The sequence below is a fragment of the Copadichromis virginalis genome, linkage group LG14, assembly GCF_057382275.1.
Source record: "Copadichromis virginalis isolate Kocher_CV1m ecotype Utaka linkage group LG14, C_Virginalis_male_GT1.1, whole genome shotgun sequence".
NCBI classification, from domain to species: domain Eukaryota; kingdom Metazoa; phylum Chordata; class Actinopteri; order Cichliformes; family Cichlidae; genus Copadichromis; species Copadichromis virginalis.
The window spans coordinates 3,146,589-3,173,803 of record NC_140631.1 but is presented as its reverse complement, the minus strand read 5'-3'; the positions used below and the strand labels follow the sequence as shown (position 1 = coordinate 3,173,803).

Here is a 27,215-nt window from a genome sequence, read left to right as displayed (position 1 = left end):
CACACACATTTGTTACACTCCTTGTGTTTCCACAGACCCTTAATTAATATATCACAAAAAAGAATAAGAAAATATCATGAAAAGTACATTTTTTATCCTGAAAAATCTCATCCTTGTATGTGACACCAAAAACAGTGTAATCTACATTTAAAAATGTTTTTTTATTTGACAAAACTCATCAACCAAAGGTCAAAGTTCACACATGTTAAATGGCCAAGCCACATGCACGTTAACAAACCATCATTCAGTGCTAATCACACGTTGTTTGTTTGTTTGTCATACATGTTCTGCTTACTGCGTCCCAAACACCTTCAACACATCATGATGATGACAGACAAGTGTGTGTGTGTGTGTGTGTGTGTGCGCCTGTGTGTGTGTGTGTGTGTGTGTGAAAGCGAGGACGAACGCTGATGTGAAAGGATTGGCTGAAAAGAGACAAGGGTCACTGCTGAGGTCTCAGGCTTAAGTCCACTCCACTCATCTGTGAGTGTGTGTGGTTGTGTGTACTTGACAGATGACTAACCCTAACGCTGTCAGAGTGTTGTGTTACTCTTACGCCTCTGTCACTGTGACTCAGTGTGTGTGTGTGTGTGTGTGTGTGTGCATGTTACTCATTGACTGGTGAGAGCCCTGGGTACATTGAAGTGACATTTGTCTCTGCCTCTTTCACTATTGTGATTTTCTGCTTTCTTCTCCATTTTTGTTGTTGTTGTTTCACTTTTTTCTGGAATATTAAACCCGGAATGAGAGCTAATGTTTACTGTAGTAAAACAATCACAGCTGATTACAAATAGTATTTCCAGCCCTACAAAACGATAAAATAAAACCCATTTTTTAGTTAAAATGAGTCAAATGGAAACTGCAAGAAAAAGAATAAAAGAAACACTCCAACTCAATGGATACAAAGAAACACAAAAAAACCATAATAAATATTGTGAAAATATAGAGGACACAAAATCAGCATTATACATAAGATCACCGTTCTAATATCATCATATTCTCTTTTCAGCAAAAAGAAATAAAATCTCCCTTGACCCCATTTTTTTCTTACTTTTTGGGAAGTCTAAAAGCTTTATTTTCCCTGAGAGACTGCCCCGGCTAATAGCTCGTAGTATGGCAAACTGCTGTAAGTGCGCAACCACAGTGAAGGAAAGAGTAAAAATGATGTATACAGTCTTTAGTTTTCAGTGTACACTTGGGCAAAACGCAGAACTGTCAGGTGAAACTGGAGCACCCGCATAAAGACCCACACTGGCATAGGGAGAAGATTTAAATACCACAGCAGGTTTAGACCAATACCTCGTTGTTCCTTGTCATAGTGGCCGTCACAGACCCTTCACTCACTCATTGCATTGATCATGTTTCAACCAGGGGCGGGCGATATATCGAATGTACTCGACGCATTGCAAGTTTTTCAAAAATGGTTTTATTGTAACCATCGAGTACAAGTTGTCATTTTAAGCTGTCTGCATGTAATTTACTCTGGTTTTATTTCTCACACATGCTGCGAATGCATCATTAATCCCCCCTCCCAACCAGAAAACCTTCTACCTGGTGCACTGTGCTGAGCAGCCCTGGTTTCAATATCAGCTTCTAATACATCACACTCCTTTTGAGGCTGACAGTAAACGCCACTATTGGCTTTAATGTTGTGGCTGATGATGTCACAGAACAAACCTGAGCTACATGAACGCTTCTCGACGACGGAGAACCATAAACAGGATCATAATGCTGAGGAGTATTTAAATCAAAAAGAACTTTATTGTCTGCTGTAAATTTGCACTGGCCAACAGTGTGGAAGCCAAACAAGCTGTGGTTAGAAAAGACTGATTAGCAGTACCTCAGCAAAGTGATTTAACTTCTGTATTTAGAAAAAGGCAAACCTCAACTGGTTAGTGTGTTCATGCATAGCATCGTCCGCAAATAAATTGGGTGTAGTGGCAACTGTCTAATGCTAATGATTAAATAAATTCTGATTACCTCTGGTGGACTAGTGTTGGATTACTAGCTAGGCTATTAGCGTCCTATTCAATGTGCCACTTGTATACTTTGCATGTGAAATGTGACATTATTTGCCACACATACTCCCTGTGCAGAAAAGCATTCGCTCGGCCTGTTGTTGTGTCTGCTCACTTGGGCAAATTTAAACTCTGCAGTGCATGCAGGCACCGTTTGAAGTCCGGCTCATACACTGTGGCATTAAATTAGTGATAGCAGCAGTGAAGATATGCTGAAATAAATGTGCATATAACCAAACACACGTGCAAACAAACAGAGCCATGCATGAAAACACAGCTCCCAGGTAACAGCGCTTACTATCCTAAATGAAACGCTTTTTCTTTTCTTTTTTCTCCGTCAGTCATGTAACCCAGTGCTGACATAAGTTCCTGTTGTACTCACCCCCTCTTTCCCCTCCATCACATCACGGATAGTGAGTAATTAGAAGCAGATGGAGCTGAGCCTGTGTAGTCAGACTGTTATTTTAGCCCTCTATACAGCCACTTTTATGACCTCTCAGGCTTTTATTCCATATTCAGACACTAATTCCTGAAGTTAACGTAGCGCAGCAGTCTTCATTTTTGAAAATATCCCAGTGATCACTACAAGCTCTTATTTTCAAAAAGCAGCGTATGAGATATTAGAGGAGGTGCAATATGTAGTGACTGCTTTAAGAAAAGGAATTACCTCATGGGAACTAGTGAGAATCATATTCATTAAGTCACTGCTCTTGCGCCGGCCTCCATCCCAGTTTGACATCAAAGGGCCTAAAAACCACTGACACAGGATCAGATTTTCCTCATTTCCTTCAGCAGTAAGATTAAGATCAAAGGAGTTTTTAATCTGATTCCAGGTCAGTCCTTAATAACAACTTGTACTTTACCTTGACAGTTGCTTCTTCTGCAGCAGTATATTTGCTAAAACAGTGTCCATGTCTTCGCTTTAAAGTAGCTACTTTGGGGGGGTTCTGCTTGATCTGCATTATTTGGTGGTGAAGGAAGGGGCAGTTAAGCTACTCAAAAGCCGACTCTATTTTCTCAGCTGCACAGCTGCTAATGCCATAGATAATTGTTTGGTGTGTAATTTGGACCTTTCTTGGTCCTTGCTCGTGTGTTCATTTGATTGCTGTGTAACGTAAATCACGAGATACATATTGTGTTGTAAAATAAAAATGTAACGCCCTGCTCCTGGACATGTTAATTCAACTTTTTGGTCATCTTAGAAGTTATAGCTTGTGTTGCTGTTGTCTTTGATCCCTATTATTAACTGTTTTTTCAGTATTTGCCTCTGCTGTACGTTGGCACCATCCGCTTCTCTGTATTTGGTCCCAGCTCCTGCTGCTTCTTACGGCACGACGTTGTTGCTTGGAACCGCTTTTCTGATTGTTCCTTCCACACAGGCTCAATCACATGCCTCCACTGGCGTGCAATGTCTTCCTATCCTGTTCAAAATATTTAGTGAACAGCGTCTTAGTCACGTTACTTTTTCCAATAAGTGGGATGTGAAGTGGAGCCCGGCTCCCAGATAATGACACATATTGTGGTGACATTAATGCCGGATCAAAGGGCCGGCTGCTTCGTGACATTCCAGCTGGGGTAAACAAACACAGACTGGCCTATTACCAAGTGAGCTGAGCGAGGGATGACTACCTCCACCACCCCTTCGATGCCCAGCAAACCACCCACACATCAGGAAGGTAAAAGGGTAACGACAGGAAAACAAACCAGCCTCATTTAGTTTGTGTGCGTTTTCCAGTGTCCACAGTGCTTTTGCATTTCCACTCTGGGTTACAGTTATTCCAGCTCATCTCCTTTTACAAGACGAGGCCATTACATAATTACCCACTGTCAATTAGATCACATCCTGTGCCAGGCTGCCGGCTGAAGCCAATGTTAATTAATCATCGGTCCCCAGAGATAGCTCCCCCTTGCTGATGTCGTAGTTGTAGCGACTAAGGTTGGGCCCGAATGACAGAAAAGGCCCGTCTCTCACCGCTGAAGCGAGGGAATTCCACACATGGTCCTCGACACAAGTGATGGCTGACCAGGGTATTTAAGTATGCCTTTATCTTAGTTTTCAGGTCGATGTGTTTTGTTGTTTTTGTTGTTTTTGTGTGTGTGTTTATATGTCCTTGTTTTGGAGTAGTTTATGTGGCATAGTGGATACATCAGACCAGATCAGTTAAAGCAGCGGTCCCCAACCCCCGGGCCTCGGACCGGTACCGGTCCGTGAGTCGTTTGGTACCGGGCCACGAGAGTTGAGGCTCAGGTGTGAAATGTATAGTTTTCAGGGTTTTTATCAGTTTTCAGCGTTACTTTGTTATCGTTTTTACTGTTAACTCAGTTTTCCTGGGTCTTTTCATGTGTGTTATGAATAAATACCTGTACCGGTACTAGTTTTATTTTGTTGTATTTATCCACGACACATTAAAGGCCGGTCCGTGAAAATATTGTCGGGCATAAACCGGTCCGTGGCGCAAAAAAGGTTGGAGACCGCTGAGTTAAAGCATGATGCAAAGTCCAACACGTTCTAAAAATAACCCGCGATAGGTGAAAAACTATTATAAATTTTTTAAGGCTGTAAAACTCCTCACTACACACTTTATACTCTTTTCTCAGACAGGTATGAACATTGTCACACTTTTCTCTCTTGTTAAACTCTCAAAGTTCAAACCTTCGTAGAAAAATAAGTTCAGTATCATAGAATGAAACCAAAGATCAAACCCTGTTTTCAGCTCCAGAACATGGGAATAGAGCAGCTGCCAGAGAATTCAACATTAATGAATCAATAATGAATCAATGGTACGGAAGTAGAGGAAGCAAGAAGAATAAATGAGTAAAGTTTGACTTATTTGAATGTTTTCGTTTAATGTGCCTTATAATCTGGAAAATACGGTAACTTCTACCTTCCTTTAGCATGTCCAGAAGCTTTTTGTGTGATGGTTAGCATCGTCCTCTGCCTTTTGGGAGCTAGCGCAGCTGCAAAACGTTTCGTCGACATTGTTGTTTGTTGGGGAGAAAACTTACAAACATACAGTACAGCACTTCAGAGTCACACTGCTAGGATCGAAGATTTATATAAATTTGACAAGATGAACAGATTCTGTACTGGACAGGAGACACGGCACGAGATTGATTGACAATGGTCTACAGCCAATCAGGACGCAGAACACAATGCGCTGTAAAAGAAAAAAACATGCAAAGTTGCACAAATAAAAAATCCGCGAAACAGCGAGGCCGCGAAAGGTGAAGCGCGTTATAGCGAGGGACCACTGTGCACAATCTAATACACATTTTTCTTTACTTTTATTCAGCGTGTATTTTTTGAATGGTTTGGTAATCCATGCAGTAGACAGCCTCTCATGCTTCCAGTGAGTAGTTTGTTATAATAAACCCACCATGAGTGTTTTTGCAAGCATTTGTGTATCATGTATTTGCAAAATACTCATCGTCTATACTTACTTTCTATACTGTTATAGAAAGGTGGTTTTTAAGTAAATACATCCACGTGGGGACAAACATTTGTCGGGCTCTTATTTAGAAGCATGAGGTGATTGGAGTTCCCTGTAAGTAAATAAAAGCTCAGTGCCAGGGTAACCTGTAGGTCTGTATGTCCGCTTATGTGTCTACACGCTCTGCAGACGTGGGGCTGTGTGTAGTTTTGATTAATCTTTTGCTCTGTGTGTGTGTGTGTGCTGTCATAATCTTCCAATACCATGATCAAAGCAGGTAGGCCCGTGGTAACATACGTGCACACACACACACACAAACAAACACACACTCACGGGACAGACAAACATTCCTGTAAACGGTTGTTACATGCCAGAGTCAAATTAGTCCATGGGCTTTTTAAGTGGCACAAAAGGTTCAAATTAGAGACGGGACTTTGAAGCCATACAGTTTGCAGGGATAGTCTGTAGCCTCTCATGGTTTAGGCCTCCATATCATTCCCTCAGAAAAGAACATGTTCACATCAAAGGTTAACTGGGGCATGTGTACTGTAACTTGTCACCAGCATATCCTTGATTTCCAAACAGCAGGGAATTGGGACAGAATGGTATGTGGGCCGAGAAGAGGCACAGTGTGTAATTACATCGGGATCTGTGGGTCGCTCTCCAGCCTTCTGACTGCATATTAGAGATGGAGTTTGGTAATTTGATAAAAACACATAGATTATTGTAGATCATGTTCATATAGTAGGGGATCACCTAGGGAATATCCATATAATGGTGCATGATAAGATGCAGGAGTGCTGTATTAGTCACTCAGCCAGCAGTAGCAGCAGACTCGGAGAGCCAGATCAGACGTTCTACATCTCACACCATAGAGTTAGACCTCAAATCACAGTGACGATATAATTAGATTTCTGAATAAGGTTCCTTAGACAATAAAGTGTCCGAAAATGGTGAAAAAGTATTTTACAGTTTTGCTTAACCCAGGTTGATGTTTTCAAATTGACCAGCACCACGGTCATGTGATTGATACGTGATGGTCCAGTACAGCAGAAAGCACAGATAGAGGCCGCAATCATGCATACATGGCAGTTTGGTATAAGCACAGTGCAAGTTGTGTGGCTGTAGCTCGGGTAGAGCAAGTCACCTAACCGGAAGGTTGGTGGTTCAATCCCAGTCTGCATGCCAGGTATCCATGGGCAAGGTACTAACCCCATGTGTGAATGTTAGCTAGGAAGCAGTTAGAAACAACGTAGAAGAAGGTGCTTGTGCAGATGGGTGAATGTAAAGCACTTTGAGTGGTCAGTCCATTTACCATAAAAACCCAAAGAGGGAACACTGGGCACCACGCTGTTTTTCCCGACTATGTCACATAGGGACACATACTACACAAATCTGATTTTTTTTTATTCTTTCATTTGCTAAACATAAGATTTGTGATGTTTTTAAGCATTTAAAATAAGGCAAAGAAGCAAACAGGAAACAAAAATGAACATAAATTGCCATTAGCATAGATTTCTGTACATTTGATGAACACTAGTGTGTAAGTGCCACATAAATTTAGCAGTTCGAGATCATGTCAGTCTCTAACCATCTGAGGTCAGGGACAGACACCCTCGCATCTGTACCAACATGTCTGGGCCTCTGTTTTCTTCTTGGTGTCTCTTTCTTTGCTTGGCAGCATGTGGAGCCTTTGGGTGCTGCACAGAGCCACAGGCAGTCTACTGCTGCTGCATCTAATAGCATGGCACTTACCATTAGCTATGCTTCATTGTTCAGTAGGTTAAGAGAGCACAGGAGAATAGAGGGGGGTCATATATTGTTCATGTGTATCTGTGGAATTTATCTCCATAAAAAAGTTTTCTTCCCCGATAAATGCACGAGCATAAAGGTTGGTTGTGTAAATGAGACGCAGGTGGACTTTTTCCCATGCGTTTGCATTAATATTGGCAAAGAGACCCAGGAGTGATCAGAAACACTTGTTCCTCCTCCGGCTGATACGTTTTGGTTTCCTCCAGTTATGGTATGGTGATGTCAACAAACAGTAGCACAAAGTACAGGAGAACTATTCAGCGGGACCGGAGCCAGACCGACATCGATGATGACATCTGAGAAAGTCGAGTGGATTTATTTTCAGTGGGCTATGAGGTCAGCTAATATAGTGTAATTATTAAAAGCTTGAAAATGAGCATTAATTGACTCATGTGAGGATCTCCGCCCCACATACACTGTACGGCGTTTTCTCCACATGTTTTTCTTGTGTGTATTTGTGTGTCTGTGACAGAGCGTTACCTCTATCTTTACCTTTCCTGACACTTGTGTGGCTCATCAGCAGCTATGTGAAGTGACAGGCCACATCCTGGGGCAGCTGGCAGGAGCTGGCACACCGCAAAAGAGCAGCACAACTCCATGAAAACACACACACACACACACACACACACTCTCTCTCTCTCTTCAGGCCATTCCCCAGTCTTAATTCCTAAACGCATTTGCTCCAGTTCCTGCTGAGCCACTGGAGGGTAGACTGTTGGTGTGTAGAGGAGGGGCAGAATGCGTGGACCAGCGCTTCACACACTATTACCCCTAAAAACACACACACAAGGTTATCTACCTCCTTCGACATAGGCACTGTTACAGCTGACGGAGCTGAAGGGATTGGGCTGAAACAGGCTGATAGTGCCCAGTGCTGCTAAGACACCTCCGCTGACACACAGCCCTCTACCCATAAACAGCACCAACAACATGTGGAGTGTTTAAAGTGGCAATAAGCTGGCACTGGATCTAATAAAGTTTGATTCCCTCCCTTAAAGATGGAATTTTCTTGGGTTTTCTAAAAGTCATTGTTATTCAGGTTTTGGAGAGAACTCATTTTAGAAATGATGATTAGTTCCCAAAGTCTAATAATTGTGAATTATGGTTTGTTTTGTGTTGAACTGTAGAAATGTTATTTGTATAATGGGTTTTGATTACACGGGCCACTACACCTTTGTAGTGATGTATCATGAGACAGGTTAAAATCTCTAATTGATTCCAATGGAATAAGAATAAATAGTTCCTGATAACACACGTCCGAATGACTTAAAGACAGAAAAATGTTCGCTGTCTCATCAAAACTTAATTGTTCCCCTGAGACACAAATAGGCCCTTTCTGTTGTGTAGTAACTCCAAAAGTTGCCGTCAAATATCACACTGAATTTGCCAAAATTAGTAGCAACCCCCGCCCTGCCCTCAGCTTGGCCCTGTGGGACTTGGAGAGGAAGGACTAAAGATGAAAGTACCCAGGGATCTTAGCAAAATCAAAAACAAATCTCTGGGAGCGTCAGGGTTAATCCCTTTGGCCGTCAAGGACTTTGAAGTCCTTGACCATACAGTTAATTGTGAGAGTAGGGATTAGAGAAAGGTGGTAACAATTTAACCCGGGCAATGAGTGATCTGAAGGCCTCTGCTCAGGCCTATCAGGTGTTTGCAGATGTGTGTGCCTCAGGAAAAGTGACAGCAGATTTCTTGAGATGAGAGGAATGTTTAACTGACCTATAACACTTTGTTTGCTCAAGCTTCCATCACATTGTAATAGGCTGGGAGGGGGAACAGAAACGAGCTGATTGGACAGCTGCTACACTTAACTGTTACTATTTCGGATGTTGTACTGGCCCAGTTCAGTGGTACTTCACTGTTGCTCTCTCCACAAAGTGATTGTTAGAGTTTCTCTGTATTATTTAGGGCCTTTACTTTACAATAGAAAGTGCCTCGAGGCGACTGTTGTAATTTGGCGCATTTTACATTTTCAAGGACATTTTAATTGTGACTGGACTTTGTCCAATACATTCAATACATGAGAAAACTGCTTTTTTATTTGGGGCCCATAATAAAACCAGAAAGATACTGATGCCTGAGGGCCTTCTAGCTAATCATTGTTATTACACTTTGGATGTATGAAGTGCGATCCCAAAGTTCTTTATTGTCATTTGCAGAGAGGATTTGTGTGTTTTGAGTGGCTCTGTTATTAGTTCAACAGTAAAAAGACATAAAAAACTAATCAGGCTCAACATTTTGATCAGAAGAGACATTTCTAGCAAGTGTTAGAAAAACGAATGTAAGTATGCTTACATACATGGGGATTACTGTTTGCAGTCCATCTTTCATTTGAAGCATTTTTGCCTCAGTGGTTTTTATTGGCAGTGATTCTGTTGAGATTTGCTGGTACTGATCACATCTGTCATCTCTGCTTTCTCCTGATTGTCTTCAGGTGAAATATGCAGAATCTGACTCAAAGCTGAGTTTGCATTTACATGAGACTCGGACCTGTTTACTCAATCTTTTCACCAGTCTGCAAGGACTGCAGGCTGCTTTTCTACCACCTCAGCAGAGCATGCCAAAGTAGCTCAGTTTTTTTGCGTTCATCAGAATTTGTCTTGTCATCTGTATGTCTTTGGGACATTTTAAGGACGTGTCTTATTCTCTCTGGGCATCTTTAGCATTTCTTTGTCTGCTTCTTCTTATAAAGATGCCGGTATTTTGGTTTTCCTTTCATAAGTTCATCTGTGGTGCTGCTGTTCATTCACAGTAGCAGAAGTGTTGGTAAAGATATCCAGAAAAAATTACAGTAATTATCTCTAACAAACTAAATTACTGTGCCTGTGCCTGTCTTGCCTAACCCCCATTTTGTTATATCTTATGTCTAAGGAGCCAGACCTTGTTGGAGTAGTCTGCAGGTTTCCTGAAGATCAAAGTTTTTCTGATTTTTCTCTCATATTTTAGTCTTGTTCTTGTATCTGGCCGTTTTCAGAAGGTACGTAACTCAAGGGATCAGCCAGTCTCGTCTGCACATAACAGATTTAGCAAAGAACCAATTTTCATTTGTTTCTTTTGGTACTTTACTCTCAGCCTGGTGCAAAAACACATTTACACGCACATAACCCATAATTTGTTCCAATTTCTTCACTTGATTCTACAGAACGTCAAAGACAGCACAGTTTGGCAGATAGAAAATTATGTTTTTACACTTACAAGGTGATTCCCGAAGCACTATTAGCCAAAAACGTGGCATGTCTTATATCTCTTATATTTCTGTGCAGCGTGTCCTTAAAAAGAATTGCGGACAAAAGACGAAGTAGTACTCTTAAAAGAATATCTACAGCAGATGAACTGTATCAAAAGTTATGTCAAAAAAGTTATTAAGAAATATATGACAAATCCTGCAAAGTTAATCGAATGAACTGTGCAGCGATGAATCCAAATTTGAAACCTTTGTTTCAAATAGTCAGCAATATGTAGCTAGCTGGTCAGGACAAAGGTACAGGGAGTGTCTGTTGTGGTCTGCAGATGCATTTCAGCCAGCAATGTTGGCGATGTTGTTTAAACTGATGGAATTATGAACGCAGAACTGCACACTCTCCCAGGACTGACAGAAAAATCAGGGAGAAAATGTTGAGATGTACCAAATTACACAAGAACCAGACTGAAAGCCAGTGGAAACAGGTCTATACACCGTCAAGTGTCTGCAGTGAAACACGGTGGAGGCTGTGCAGAACAAAAGGGACAGAACAAGAAGTCTAGAGAATTATTCCTGAAGACAACAAAGATTTCCCAAGAATGTAAACGGACTGATTCTTAGCATTTTTCTACTCCCCATGCAGATGGGAATCGAACCACCAACTTCCAGTTAGTAGGTGACCTCCTGAGCCACAGCTCCCCAAACATAGTTCAGGCTGTTTTTTAAGAGTAAAGGTGCTCACACCAGATATTAACTTTTAAGCTCATTAGACTTAAAAAAAATCTTTTTTTTCCTTCTATGCTGTATTTCCATGAATCAATAAAACACTACCTATTTCCAGTTTTTCTGACAAATCAAGAAATGAAACTTGGCTCATGACTTTTGCACAGTTCTGTAAATGAGTGAAAATGTAAAAATGTCTGAGTTGAGCACGTTCACCCATAAACCAACAGAAACTTCAATTTATCAATGTGTTTGTTGATATGGGAAATTTCAATATTACCAACTGTTTCAGTCTCATGAAACATTTCTGCAGCTTTCAGTGTCAACATTTATAAATGTGCCTTATTTTATTAAAAAAAATAGATAGGTATAGATATAAAACAATGCCTTCATGTAGTATGACTGACCACCACACATACAGACACACACTCACACCTAATATGGTCACATTGCACTCTTTAATGGCTATTAAACACTATAACAGTGATTAGAGTGGACAGTAGTTCCTGCTGCTGTCACACAGGCTGTGACAGCCCTTTGTAGGTGGTAGTGACAGCTGTGTCCCGTCAGTGCTTTGGCCTTTGTGTTTAGGCTTTAACGCAAGTGAGACTTTTTGTTTGAAGGGGCAGAGTCTCAAGTCTGATTGGCAGACGGTGTAGACGGCCGCGCATGACCCAGCCCCCTGGCGAGATGGAGAATAGGTGTGTTTTTCATAAAACAGTCTGGTTAGAGCTATAGCGAGGCACGAACGTGGGACCATTACGAATAATTATGAGAAACATTATATAATATATATAGTTGTTTGTCACTGTCAGACACTTTAGTATGACAGATGGGTTGCAGTTACTGATTACCTTCACAAACATCCAAACAAGCTAATTGAAACCAGCAGGATACTGGAGTGAATACAAACACGATGTCCAGTTTTTGTTAACACAAGAATTGTTAATTCAACACTCATTTCTCAAGCTCTGTGGCTTTATTATAAAATATTTTTACTGTATTATATACTATTGTATCTATCATGATATACATCAGGAGGCCTAAATAAATTGTTTTAATAACACAAATGAAATTAAGAAATTTATATTTGAATGCGTGATTGTATACTGATTAGCCAAAACATTAAAACCACATGACAGATATTGTGCAAGCCCCTTTGTGCGACCACAGGGCTCTGAGAAGGCTCGATCCTCTGAGTCCTGCATTTGCAGTTTATGGCCTTCACTTTTTGATTGGACTGTGATCTGGGATGTTTGGAAGCCAGCTCAGTGCTTCGTTTCCTTTGTTGGGTTTCTCAAACCAGAGCAGTTTTCAACCACTTGCAGGCTGCATTGTCTTGACATTGTAATCAACTGCCATTGGGTAGTTACACCGAGAAGGTAGTTTGCAGGATGTTCAGGTGAAATCCCAGCAAATCACTTTATTGTTTCAAAATGATCATTGGACTGTGTTCACACCTGAGCACCTCGTTCGTTTTCTCCCTTAGTGTGGTTTGTTTTTGCACATGTGACCTCGGTAATCACACTCAGGTGCAGACCAAAACAACCGCACTAAGACCCGACCTCGGTGCGATTCCACAGCAGTTTGTTTCTGATTGATTCAGTCTCCATCCAAACCAACTACCAGGTGTTGTGTGTAAGTTTGAGCTAAAAAATGTCCTGTAGCCATGTGTGCTTTGTATTCTGGAACGTGGCAGGGTACTATAGATGTGCAAAGATCTGTACAGGCTAGCAAGTAACTGTGAATTCAATGGAAATTCTCCAATAGTCCACAACGCTGCTTTTGTGCTCCTCCCCCAAATACATCTGGCCAGTGAGCAGACTGAACATTGTCACGTTGTAGCCAGTTGTACGGCAGATTGCCACAACACGGTGAGTAGTGACACATTTGATTCACTTGGATTTTTCTCCAAGTAAAAAGAAACCAACTCACAGAGAAAAGCTAGTTTCCAAACTCATCAGCTGATTCAGGCCAGAGTAAACAAACTACAGGCAAATGGTAAATGGCCTGTATTTATATAGCGCTTTTCTAGTCCCTAAGGACCCCAAAGCGCTTTACATATCCAGTCATCCACCCATTCACACACACATTCACACACTGGTGATGGCAAGCTACATTGCAGCCACAGCCACCCTGGGGCGCACTGACAGAGGCGAGGCTGCCGGACACTGGCGCCACCGGGCCCTCTGACCACCACCAGTAGGCAACGGGTGAAGTGTCTTGCCCAGGCGTGAAAACACCCCTCGTCATGTAACGCTAGATCAGTCATGGCTATTGTGCTTTACTAAGATGGATCTGGTTGATCCTTCAGGACTAGGTTGGATGTATAGATATGTATAGATAGAGAGATTCATCACTTTGTCACTAATTTCTGCCTACACTGAAAAAATGCCTGCTGCGATTTTACTAACTAGCAGTTTGAAACTTCAGAATCTACAAAATAAAGCAATTACAGCAATAGTTGAAATTATTTCAGCCCTAAAATGTTTCTGCTATAACTGTGGTCCTCGTGTTTGAGCTTGACACTATCACTGTGCTACAAGACCGAACGGCAAGTCTCAGAATTGTAACTGACATGAAGAGAAGTTGTCACCTTCTGTCCATCTCACCTCTGTTTGACTTGCAGGAGCCTGGCACCAGCTAACTGGTTATCATCCCCCACATAAGCTCTAGGTTAGACATATTAGATCTCTGTTTCCCACAAGAGCCCTGACCCTCTCATTTGGTGCCAGTGTAGCTGGATATCAGCACCACATGCTGCCTCTCTGGCACCACAGGGTCCATTTAGCTCAGGCTTTCTCTCCCCCTTTCTCACCTTATAGCCACTCACCCACAAGTATCCCTACATTTCATTCACTTGTTATCTCCCCTGCTCACATCTCTCCTGCCCCTTTTCTGTTTTTCCCTATATTCACAAGAGTATCTCATTTTCCTTCATAGCTTTTAAGGCCTTCCAGATTTATTTTAAGTGTGTTATTCAAATTTAAGGCTGGTTCACTTCAGTTTAAGTGCAGTTCTGTCTCTTTCTCTGCCCTTCCTGATTCAATTATCTTTTATCTTTTTTTGTACACCACTGTTTTATTGCTTAGCTCTGTTTAATTGCTTACAAAGCAGCTTTTGGCAGATGTGTTTTATATTAGTGGAATCTTACATTCTCAATCCATATCACATTAAAAAGCTCCAGAAAAGGTAATGTTTTTTCTTGCTATCTTCTTCTATCTTCATCTTTTTTAATTCCTTACTCCTTCTCTTCCCCTTCTCTCCGTCTATTACCATCCATTCTCCCTTAGTCTCTCTCTTGCTCTCTCTCCATCTCCCCCTCCTGTGTTCCCCAGTGGGGGTGTTGTTTGTAAAGCATTATAATTTATAACGGAGCAGAGTGGATTTAATTTCAGTGCGCGGGGGCTCGCCAGCAGGGCGCCAGCCTGCAATCAGGGGAATCAGCAGCTCGCACAAGGCCTGTAAACACACACACGTACGCACGCACACACAAACACACAGCAGACCCCCACATAAAGCCAGTCAGAATGGAAAGTATTATCAGTGGCCACAAACGGACAGTGTTTCTCGTCACCCAACTCCCAGGATGCTCTCTCCACAGCCCGGCACCTTCTCAGCTTCACTTTCAGCCCTGCTGCAGCTGCTCTTGCTCTCTCTTCCCCTCTCTGGTTCTTTGTAATTTCTCTGTCTGCGTCTGGCTTGCATTATCTGCATCTTCCTCCCCACCCCTTTCTCTCCCTCTCTTACTCATTGTCTCTTATTACCACTCATTACCTATTGTTGGGGGGGGTTACAGGCTTTCTCATCATAGACTGCGCTGCCTTCCAAAGACAACCAAGGTTCACCAGCAGGTCATATTCAAGTATTAGTCCCCCCCCCAAAACAAAAACCCCAAAACACACACACACACTCCCTTTCACTCTCTCCCTCTCTCCCTTTCTATCCCTCCACTTCTGCCCTGGGGGGCTTTTTCTTTTTTCAAACTGCCCATTTGCCAGTTGCAATTTCCCCTTCATAACTCCTGCTTCCTTGGCAAACTGTGCCAGACAGTGGGATGATCCTTCCTCAGAGAAGGTCAGAGACCGAACAAGAGGTGTAGTAGGAGGAGACAAGAATGTTTCTCACTAGCTGTCATATCGCTTTGAAGAGGACACAGTTATCAACTGGATTTTGACCTTATTAGATAACAAGTCAGGTAAAAGTTAGCTGATTTTTAAAAGTACAGTACAGTAGTGCAGGACTTGGATTTGCAGTGGTTTGGTTTCAGACTTTCCCCTCAAATTATGTGTATCGGTTTGCACAAAGGCACAACACAGAAAAGTTCCTTATACTTCAGCCGTCTGCTTAAAACCAGTGACTGTCAAACAGTTACCAAAAGTCGCCACAAGGGCGCCACACTGAATTCTTCCTCAGCTTCAACTTCAACATGTTGCAGACTTTATGACAAACTATACAAAATAGTTTCCCTGCAAATTCCAAGGTTTAAAGTTGACTGTATTTTGTAATTTTTTTTTAAATTTTAAAGAAGTGTACTTTTTGAGAGCTCCTGTAATTTATTGGCAATCTGCGCTCTTTCAAATGTATATATTTTTGGGGTTTTCCAACTCTGGTTTGTCCTTTGCTACGGTAGCAACTGACAGGTGAAATATTGAGAGCAAACTTAAACCTTTGTCCCCGACAGTGAGGGAATCTTGTTACCGTTTCTTTACCGCCAAAATCCCAAATGTGGAAAAATCTTTTTGAAGAATTGTGTCCCACCCCCCAACAAAGAGAATCCAATTTTTGCCCCATTACGTATATAAAAAAAATCCTCATTTTATTTCTGCTTATGAATTTGTGTAGAACATTTAGCATTCTGCTGATGCTACCCATCAGTAAAGCTCACTTTATCTTGCTCGTATTAGTTTGTTGCATCGCTGCTGTCTTTTATCCTCTGGGATGCTAGTTTTAATCTGAGGTCTTAGCCAGTGTGTTGTTCTGTTCCTGCTGTTATATTAGGATGATTGGACATCTGCTGTGGGCGTGTTAAGCTGGAATCACTCATCCAGTCTCCAAGAGCACATGTATGTGACGCAGCAGCATCATTGTTTCAGTGTGTGTATGCTGCAGACAGAGCGTGATGCACCACAATGACAGGGACACGTAGAGAGACCAGTCATGGCTGCAGCCTTTATATTAAACTGCACTGTTCAATGAATGTGCAGAAATGTATGCTTTGGTGTGACTCTTCATTTCTTATGTGGTCCACATGTGCATTGTTACTGTTCACTGGTGGGAGCTCAGCACCATCATTCACCATTTAGAATAATTAATTCCCTGCTTTTCCACTCTTCTTGGATTTGCTTGCCTTTATCTAACCCCAGCTAACGACTGCAAGAAGTACTTTATGAACTCACAAGAATAACATACGAGCACAGCGCAAACACGCTGCAAAGGATTTGCTGGACATTTCTGAACCACATGGGTTGGACAGGAAGCAGGTCATTTCTCGTTTCAGGGAACGCTCAAGAAGCAAAAGTTCAGAGAAAGGGCTCATCTCATAAACCTTTAACTTGGGAACATCAGGATGTGATGTGCCCATCACATCCTGTACCCTCAACCTTGGGAATAGGACACCGGGTATTAGTTGTTGTATAGGTGGAGAAAAAGAGGTTAAAGCCAAAATGCAGAGATGGCATGTGAAACTAAATACACCCCATGAATCAACAGCTTGTATTGTTTTATATATGACTCCATCGGTCTCGTCTTTTTTACAGTGTTTACGCACAGATCTATTAATGACAATGGGATAATTGTCTTGTTGCATGACCCAGTTCTGGCCCGGCTGCAGCTGTTGAGCTGGGTGATGCTAATTTCAGGTTCAAATGTTGTAGTGGCGGTTTCACTTTGGTTTGATTTGGCGCACTTTGTGTCTTCCTCGCTCCTTATTCGCCAACAGCCACACTGCTTCCTTGTGCTGCTGTGCACATGTGACACATGGATGAAATGGACTGCTCTTTATCAAGTGTGTTGGAAGACCAAGCTGAGCATGCACACAGTCAGCCAGTTCTGGTACTTTGTTTGGTTGATTATTAAGGTGCCAATTTATTTTTTGTTTCAATGGTTTTAATGTTATGCTTGATTAATTTCTAACTTCTCAGAGTCCAGAGTGTTGGTTTAAATTTTAGTATAAGATGTTAAAACGTCGAAACAATTGGAAAAAAATAGGGCAAAACCTAACATGTTGTCAAAGTTTTCTTTGGAATCGATTGGTGAGACTGGTGTTAACAAAAAGCACCAAGGAAGAGGCAGAAAAATCCACCTTACCGAAGCATTTTAGGTGCTAGAGACAGAAGGAAGATGCTTCAGGAAGAGATAAATGCTTCTAGATCAGAATCTGAAAGTTCTCAAGAATGACCATAAGCAGACAACTGAACGAACAATGCTAAAAGGAGGAATAGCTGCTAAGAAGCCACTGAGGTCTCAGATTGGCCAAAGAGGACAAACATCTAGTCGTAGTTGACTGAAAGAAGATATTCTGGACTGATAAGTCAAGTTTTTCAAGGTTTTTCTTTGACATTGGACAAGTGGAGGATACAAAGATGTTGCAGGCCTAAAAAAAGTATCTATGCAGATGAACAAAAAACAGATCTCCTTAAGAAATAGGAAACTATCCAGCAAAGACCTGACACTGGACCAACTGCTGTTTGCTGAACCTCGTCAGACATAATCTCAGTGGAATATGAAGAAGCTGTTTTTGAGGAGGAGAAACTAAGATAGCTTTCATTTTAATCTTCATTTAAGCTGCATTTTTTAATTCGCTCTGGTTATTTGAGAGTGACAAATGCACAAAAAAAGGTAGGGAATAAATGCAATTATGCACAATGTTGTATGGACGTAGTCAGGAGAGAGGTAAAACTGTGTCTGCATCCATCTGCATCATGTTCAGTTTAGAAATGCAAAAAACAAGGAATCCGTCCATATTTTATTGCAAAATGGTCAGAAGGAACATGCTCCTAAAGTCTGTTTGATTACTTTGCTATACAATCTGGAATGATTCCTTGATGTGGGTACACACTCTTTAGCTTTTATTTGTTTATTCGGACAAACCCGAGTGTCACCAGGCGGATTATAGCTGCCAAAATCATTTCTCTGCAAATGGAAATAAACCTAATGACCTCGGTTGTCTTGCCAACTTTTAAAGACACCGAGTGTGTGTGCGTATGTGTGCGTGCGTGCACGTGCATGCATCTCACTAATGGCTAGAGTTATAGTTGTTTCATTTCAGTCAGAGTTATGAAGTGTTATGGAACCCTTTTAGGTTTTAACCTCCCTTGGCAGTAGTTAGGATCTATATTACAAAGGTTAGGAGGCTTTGCAGTCGCTCATTTTTGCTTTTTCTCTCTCTCTCACAGACGCGTGTACACACACTCACACATACTTGAATAAAGTTGCACTGGTCATGGCCTTCATACATGAGCTATCCTTAAATTTAATCAAAAGTCCTAATGGGTTGTGTGTGGGACGTTTCCCTCTGTGTGTGTGTGTGTGTGTGTGTGTGTGTGTGTGTGTGTGTGTGTGTGTGTGTGTGTGTGTGTGTGTGTGTGTGTGTGTGTGTGTCAAAGGAGGCCTTAGAGGCAGCAGCGGTTGATTGGAGGGCACATGTGTGATGTGGCTGAGAGATCAAACACACACTGTTGATAAATGTGAGAGCAGAGTGGGCAGTGCTCTTTTTCTTCAGCCCTGATCAGTGTTGGGCTGTTCTCTATTCATTACACAAACACACACATGCTGCTTTCACAGAGTGACAATAAGAGAGCGGTCAAGCACGTTTATATTTGACCATTTATCTACGTTTGTGCGCCATGCTTATATTTGAGTGTTTGTGTCTGTAGTTTGTGTGCTTGTAATGAGGTCAATCTCCTGCGTAGAGCTAAAACCTCAGTGTCTTTATCTCTGTTACATGGCCAGAGGATTATTCTCATCACTCTCAACCCTCTGCCACTCGTCCTCCATCGCTACTCTCACTGAAAATCGACTTTGTGTTTTTGTTGACAGTGAGTGTATGTAGACTGTGCTGTAGGTCTGTCCAACATGCAGCACAAGCTCAGACACACACAGCCTTGCACAGACTTCTTGTTACCACTAAAGGTGTTTCATATCCCTTGAGTCAAAGCACAAAGAAATAAAAGTATTTCATGTTTTTAGAGTTGGTTGTGTTTTTCATTTTGTTGAAACAGTAAAAAAAAAAAAAATCGAAACCACACTATATCTGAAACATCACTGAAGGTTCATATTTCACTGTCTATTTAAATCTCCTCTTGTGAGCGACTCGTGGGTCAATCTGTGTCACTGAATTCATATTAAGTTCAACAAAGGGCCTTAAATACATGTTGTGTGTCCTGGGCAGGGCGATATGACCAAAAATATTTATCACCATATACATTTGAAAATTTACGATAACGACATAACTGACGATATAATTGACACGAGACAAAATACCTTACAACTCCACAACTTTATTAGTGCAAAACCCCATCAATGTATTTTCACTTAAACAAGCAGCTGTTTTTTATGTTCATTAAAGTTATATAAAAATGTAACAGTGCAAATTCCTCGCTGACAGTTTAACCAAAAGGCATTTCCAGTGGAAACTGGCCGACATATCCTCAGCGTAACCAAGTATAATATCCACAAAACTTAAAAAGAGGTCATACACACACAGTACTGTAATATTATGTTGAAGCACAGCACGTATCACTCCGCGAGGCTCCGCCTACGATAGCCGTAACGCTCCGACAATCCATCAAGCGGTGCGGCTTCGTAGCTCAGCAAAGTCGTACTGAAACATTTGACAGATTTTCGAGCGCCGTGTACATAAAATCGTTTCGAGGTCAGTAAACACAACCAGAGTTCATACATAAGGCGCACGAGATTATAAGAAACACTGTCGACTTTCAGAAAAATCAAAGGATTGATTTTAAGTGCGCCGTATTTTCAAAACAACACGGTAATAACGACGGCCCGCTAGCATGCGCTACCAAAAATAGTGCTTTGTAGTGTATCTGACGGACAAAAGCTAAACCAGTTCCGCCATGTGCGTATGAAAACAAAGGCACTGCGCATGTGCGTTTTACCCATATTCTATCGCCATATTTCATTTTCTTATCGTTGCCCGACATCATACCGGTTTTACTGTGAACGGTACGATATGTTCCAGCCCTACTGCAAAGTACAACCAGCTGCAATGAACATTATTTCGTCAGTGTGTTCATAAACTTCTCAGTTGTGCATTATATGTATATATTATACATGCTTTTTATTCATGTCTAATATATATATAGCTACCGTATATAGAATGGCTAATCAACCAGTATAAATATTTTTCATGCTAAAAATACAAATTTCTTTTCATCAATTATTTTTTATTTATTTACAATTTTACAAAAAAGCTGAAAAACCTGCTAAAACATGTTTTTGTTTTTGACAGAGAGGCCAAATTACAGTTATTTATTTGCTTTTATTTGTCGAATGTTATGCTTGACTTCTTAAAGAAGTTCAGTGTGCCGGCTCACATTTGTGCATAAAAACATCAGTTTGTTATTTGCCTAACAAATAAAAATGTCATTTTTAGTTTTAAGCGTGTGTGTGTGTGTGTGTGTGTGTGTGTGTGTGTGTGTGTCTGTGTGTGTGTGTGTGTGTATTAATCCAAGTTACCTGACTCGATAAATCCTTCAATTCTTTTTTTAAAGTATTTTTCTCAATCGTTGATTCTCCTCCTGTATGTTCTGTATTTGCTGCAGAAAGTCCTAAATACGACTGTAGAACTACATTTTTACATAAACTGTGTTTAACACCCGCTTAATCTCCGTCCACCAATATTCAGGAGAATCTTTGTTTATGCAGTTTGGATACGACTTTTTCTTAGTGAACGGTTTTTACTTGCAGCAAAGTCAGTGCTTGTCCTTGTTGGGCCTTATAGCTTCTGTGCTTGTCCACTAACCAGATAAAGTGCGTGTGCTTTAGAATCCACTGTGTTAACCTGGATCGGATGTAGATTCACAATGACAAAGATTAATCAGCTCTAACACGTATATTTCAGTATCTGAGTGCCAATTTAGTTCACTGCAGAGGAAAGCATTAGGTATTAACAGGCAGTCTGTCCAGTGGAGCGTGTGGTGCTTACCCATGCTCTGTGTGGTTCTTAGCAGAATAGACGGAGGCCATAAGGCAGATGTTTGCCCACGCTTATGAGTGCTCTATTAAAACAGTCTCCAGTATGTGCTGGTTGTCTAAATGGCTCTTCTTTTTAGAGGGCAATATTGTTTTATTTGATGTTGTGCATGTGTTTCTGCACATGCCCATATCCACCTTTTTTGTTGTACAGAGCGCGCACACACGTCTGCCTCTCTTTGCAGTCTGTTTCACCATAATTGCTAACACCCCCCTGCCCTCTGTTCACTTCACACATGACGTGGCCCACCTTTTCACCCATCTGTCAGAACTATTGTGAGTGAGTGTGTGTGTGTGTGTGTGTGTATGTGTGCATCGTGAGCTGTCATGCGAAGCCCGAGCAGTGTTGATCAGCAGGCCAAGCCAATGGCATATGGCCATGACCTGGGGTGCTGTGGCATGTAGGAATGCAGGATAGCGAACTGAATGGACAAGAGCTCATGCACATGGCTGCACGGATACTGGCATGCCAGCATTGCATATGCAACTGATGAAGTGGAGTTTCGAGCACCCATTTGTGTCTTTCTCTACCTCCTTCCTCCCTTGCTGATATCAGTGCCAACGCCTCGGTCCCATCTCTCAAAAAAGTGTGGGAGGAGTCGTCTGTTGAGGATGTAAATCGAGTTTGCTGAGCTTGGCGTGCTCATATTTTAAGCCACATGTCAAAACACTCTCATGTCAGGCAGGATTCAAAGTGAAATACTGAGTAGACAACAATGTTTCCTTTTTTGTTGTTTTTTTTTAAATAACATCTCTATCATAAAGCTTCTGTTGACCTCATATTTCTTGTGACAGATCCAAGGTACAGTATAGGCACACAGTCACATACCGCCCTGTTATTAAAGCTGGTGGTGGCAGATGTAACCGAGCTATCCTTCATCTAGTGAACTGTAGTATTTAGTTCACTAGATGAAGGTGTAGTGAAGAGAGTGGTTAAAAGATGAAAAAAGGCCCATATGAGCAGACACAAACCAAAGTGTCTCACCTGAGACGCTTATTCCAACACCACTATTTCATGATTAAAACTATACACATGTGGTGCACACTCCTCCATGTATGCATTTCATGTCAGTGCCATCTGACAGGAAACATGTTGGTACACACTTTCTGCAGTAACTGGCCAGGTGTGTTAAAGTGTATACAGGCAGGATTTCCCAAGCTCTCCATTTATTCTTCAGCTTACTACATCCCTCATTTCTCATCTTGTGTATACCTGAGTGCCAAACCCAGTTTCCTACTCATGCGGGACATGTGTATTATTCTTAGGATTATTGTCATGCTGGATTTTGGTCCGTCTGAAGACATTCATGGAAAACTAAAGCGACTGATTCATCTGAGCTCCTTGAATAATGATGACTTAGAGGTAATCCAAAGTAATATACCCCTGAGGATTTTTGCACATTTGCCTGACTCATTGGCTGGCAGATACAGTATCCTGCATGTAGATATATCAGCAGTCTTTCAGCAACTGTTATTATTTTTTTGCATTTGTTTAATGAATTACTGCCGTGGTGTTTTCTTCCTCAGTGGCTACAGTGATTCATTTCCTCTTACTGCTGGTGCAGATTTTAATCCATTGATTTTACAATGACCGTATTACAACAGTGCTTACAAAGGGATAGAATGTGAGTGCAAGTAAAAAGGAGAACATTGGCATTGCAGGCGATAAAGACTTAACCCTTGCTCCTCAGTATTTTGGATTAAATGTAGACTATTTATTACGAGCTGTTTGGGCATGGAGGATTAAGTGGTCCCTCACTTCTGCAAGAACAACTCTGGGATTGTCATGGGATAGAAGCAGTGCATTAGTACCGGTACTTATCATGCTGCTCACAGTGGGACCGCAGAGAGTGTGATCACTGAACAAGTTGACTTGACCTTTCCTTTAATTAGGATCCCAGGAAGGTTACGAGTGGACAAAGAGCTGAAAAAGCAGCCCCGGTTTGACAGATATCCTGTGTCATGGTGCCTCTACCATCAAGTTCTTTATAGGCTGGTGGCAGCAAGTGGTCTGAGCCTGATAAATCCTCAGACAGAAGAAGAAGCTTTTACCTCAGTGGCTGAGGGGGGAAAGGAGAGGCAACCCAATTACCTTTAGAAGCTCCTGTTCAAAAACATTTCATTGTTTCATTTGGTCAAACGTTTAATGTCATAGAGAGAGAGAGAGTGTAAAACTGATGCTTTTGAGTCCAAATGATCTACCAAATAAACGATGTTCCCCAATCCTTTTAAAGCACTCTTTTTCTAGAATTGACAAACATCTTTAACACAATAACTTTAAAAGATATTTTACAAGAAAATAAAAAAGTTAGGTACATTTTTTGTTGTGTTTTGTGTTGTTTTGTAGAAATGTGTTGTTGTGTTTCCCAGTTGAACAGTCACTTTGAGGTGTTCCCAATTTGAGAGACAAAACTGAACATAAAAATCAAACGCAGAAAGAAAAATCACAACAACAGACTTTTAATCTCAGAGCATTACTGAATAAAACTGAAGTTTACAGTGAGCAGCCACATACGTACACTTTCAGGTCAATCCTCAGTATCTTAAAAATATACCATATATGATTATTTCATAAATAACTGCTTTTACTTTTCATAAACACTGTTGTTAGTTTGTAATTCTGATGCTTGGTCTTGCTTTCCTCACCCTGTGAATCAGTCAGATTTGTGACTGTTGATTCGGTGAAGTTTGTCCTAGTAAACAGGGTTCATTGCAGTTGGTTCGCACGTAGTAACAGAAATCCTGAATTAGTAAATGAGTTTAGCTCTACACATTCAGTGTCTCTGTCCCATGAGGTGCTGAGTATGTTGGCACACAGTCATCAGATTATGAAGTACCTCCGATCCAAATACCCTGAGCTCCTCGGTTAAACCATGTGGGAATTTAGTGCTAAATTCCGATATTATTACTGATATTTGTTGTGATGTAAAGTTAACATAAGAGATGATCTGGTAGTAATCAGGTCCGGCTCTGTTATTCTTTCAGCTGGTATTTAATGCTTTGAGAGCATGTATAAATACAGAATAAGAATAAAGATACAAATGTAGGTTTTGTCTACTGTTCAATTTGATATCGAGTCAGCAGGCACAAATTAGTTGCCCTGTTTTTGGATTATAACACTACAAAACTGTTTACAGCCAAGTTACCATGGCAATATACCCTAGTAAGAAGTGTCTTCATAGTGCTGAAACTCAGACGAGGATATGTCCTTCAATGTACAGATTAAACAAATATAAACTTCCTCCCCTGAGCCTGGTTCTGCTGCAGATTTCTTCCTGTTAAAAAGTAGTTTTTCCTTCCCAGTGTTTCCTTTGAGGTCATTGGATTTCTCTGTCTTATTGTAGGGTCTTTACCTGTAAAGTGCCTTGAGGTGACTGCTCTTGTGGTACAAATAGCAGTTTTTATTTAGGCTGAAAACCCAAAATACAACAGAAAAACATCCCACTAGCCACAGGAGTACACCGAGAGAATCACACAAAGTTGCTACGAGAAAGACTGAAAGAAAGACGGTGCCATTTTTACACATGGGGTAATCGGTGAAGTGGAAACAGCTGAGGGAATGAGACACAGGTGTAGACGATCTACATCACCATGGAGGGAAGTAAAACTCACACAGGAACCAACCCGAAGCATAACTACTAAACACGGTGACAAACTACGCTGCACAAAGGAACCCTGGGTACACCTAATAGGAATCAACATAAAAAAATGTTTTTTCCAAACCTAAACCGTGGGAGGAAGCCAGAGTACGTGGAGAGAACCCACACAAACAGGAAGAACATGCAAACTCCACACAGAAAGACCCCGGCCTGGTGGTGGAATTGAACTCAGGACCTTCTTGCTGTGAGAACTATTAGCAATATTAGCCATTACTGATAAACAGACTAGTTAGATAAAAGATGAATAATCATTGGCGGCTGAATGGAGCGCAGGTGGAATATTGAGCTGTGACAGAGCGGATCACGGACACGTGGAGAAGCGGAGGGTTGCTGGCTGTGCAGAGCAGCAGGGGAAGTGAAGCTGATCAGAGTTCAGAGTGTGGAGAACCAATCAGAGCAAAAGCAGAGCTGAGGACTGAGGCGGAGCAGTGGGACAGGTGGATGGGAGAGAGGTTGCAGGCAGATGTAGACAGCATGACAAACTCAAATTTTTCTGCTTTTACACCTGTGAGGTCATTTTTACAATGCAGCCTGTGATCGCTGCAGTCTGTCAGTGAGCGCTCTGCTTATTATAGCTGTGCTGTTTGTTGGAGCCTTTATCTGTTAGTAGGTTACTTGGGACCCTGTGTAGTTTAGTGAAATTTAAAAAATAAATGTAATCCTTGTTTTATGAAGTCATTAAAGATGTATGCTGTATAATCATTCCACCCTGGAAAAAGAAGAGCTCAAAGAAATCATTAAAAGCCCACAATTACCGTGACATTCATGCCCATGATGGCTGTATGTAAACTTCTAACCACAACTGTAGGATGTAGTTTTAGACCAGTGTTTTTTCAGTAATTCGTTTCAGCTTAATGACAATACAAGCCAAAGCTTTCGATTAACAAGGCGCAGTGTGTCTGCGTGTTTTGTGCTGCCGATCCTACCTGTAGGATGCAATTGTGTTCTTTGGCTCTCTGTTGAAAGAGCAGGAATGTGTGCATGTGTGTTCAGCGTTTGTGTCTAATATTGTCTTAAACTGTTTCCCTCTGAAGCCTTGTCAGACATGCCGTACTTAACGCAAACTTGCACACACAAGCAGCCACGCACACAGGCGCTCACAAACACACACGTGTGTGCACATATACGTGCTCACCCAGTCTCAGAGCCATTGTTTCTCACACAGCAGGGCACAGGGTCGATTGCCAGTAGTGGAGCATTATCAGCCTCCCTGTGTTAGCCTGTGTGTGTGTGTGTGTGTGTGTGTGTGTGTGTATTTTTTGTGCAGACATGCTCTCAGCTGAGGGAGCTGGTTCACGGGCCGGTCAGAGCCGCCTTATTTCCTTTTAATTGACTTAAGATGGGCAAACAAGACCTCAGCAAGCACACGGTACCCATTACACTCACGCACAAGAAATACACAACGCCAAGGTGCACGCTAATGAAGCACACATAGTGACACACAAACAGCCACAATTGCCCCTGCGTGTGTTAGCTACTTTACAGTTCCATCAGGCTAAATGAGGGGGTTGTGTTTTCCCAGTCAGCACTGCTGCATTCCAGTTGCCTGCAGCTCTGCCAAAACTCCTCCGTGATTACTAATCTTTTTACTCACCTTGCTGATTACAGTTTACCTCGGTTTAGTTGCATGTAGTCCGTTCCAAGGTCGGCATCAGTAAGTGGGCAATATCGTTGCTCGAGAGTGGTTTAACCATGCTAGTGGCAACCTGTGAGCGTTATCATAGCCAAAAATTCTTTACTACTAACCCCAAAAGCTGTCATAGAAAAGCCAAAGGGCTCTTTAAAGGTAGACTTGATTGTTTTTTAAACTGGGAACCAGTTTCATTTGCTCTAAAGAATGTGTTTGACCCTCAAACAGATGTCCACTCGAACCTTTCTGTGCTGGGCAGGTCGGTGTGTTTAATATGAACACAAACATCTCATCTTCATTTTGTTGTTCTGGTTGGTCACAGTTCAAATTACATTTTACTCTGAGCTTGCTGATAATGCTGCAGAAAGTCACGTTTAATTTGGCCTTTAAGATTTATACAATTGGAATTTAAAAAAACAATCCCGTGCAGCACTCCTCCAGCTCCGTCATAAACTGTGCAAATGGTGAAAAGTTGAAACAATGTTTCCGTCTCATCGAACATTTTAGGCTACAAGAGAAGCTGCTGAGGACAAACGGGGGTCTTTG

At 41.6% G+C, this 27,215-nt stretch overlaps 1 protein-coding gene across 3 annotated transcripts in view; it reads left to right on the top strand.

The window, feature by feature from the left end:
- Positions 1-27,215, top strand: part of bcas3 (BCAS3 microtubule associated cell migration factor) — a 323,439-nt gene that overhangs the window by 147,527 nt on the left and 148,697 nt on the right. The window lies entirely within an intron of this gene.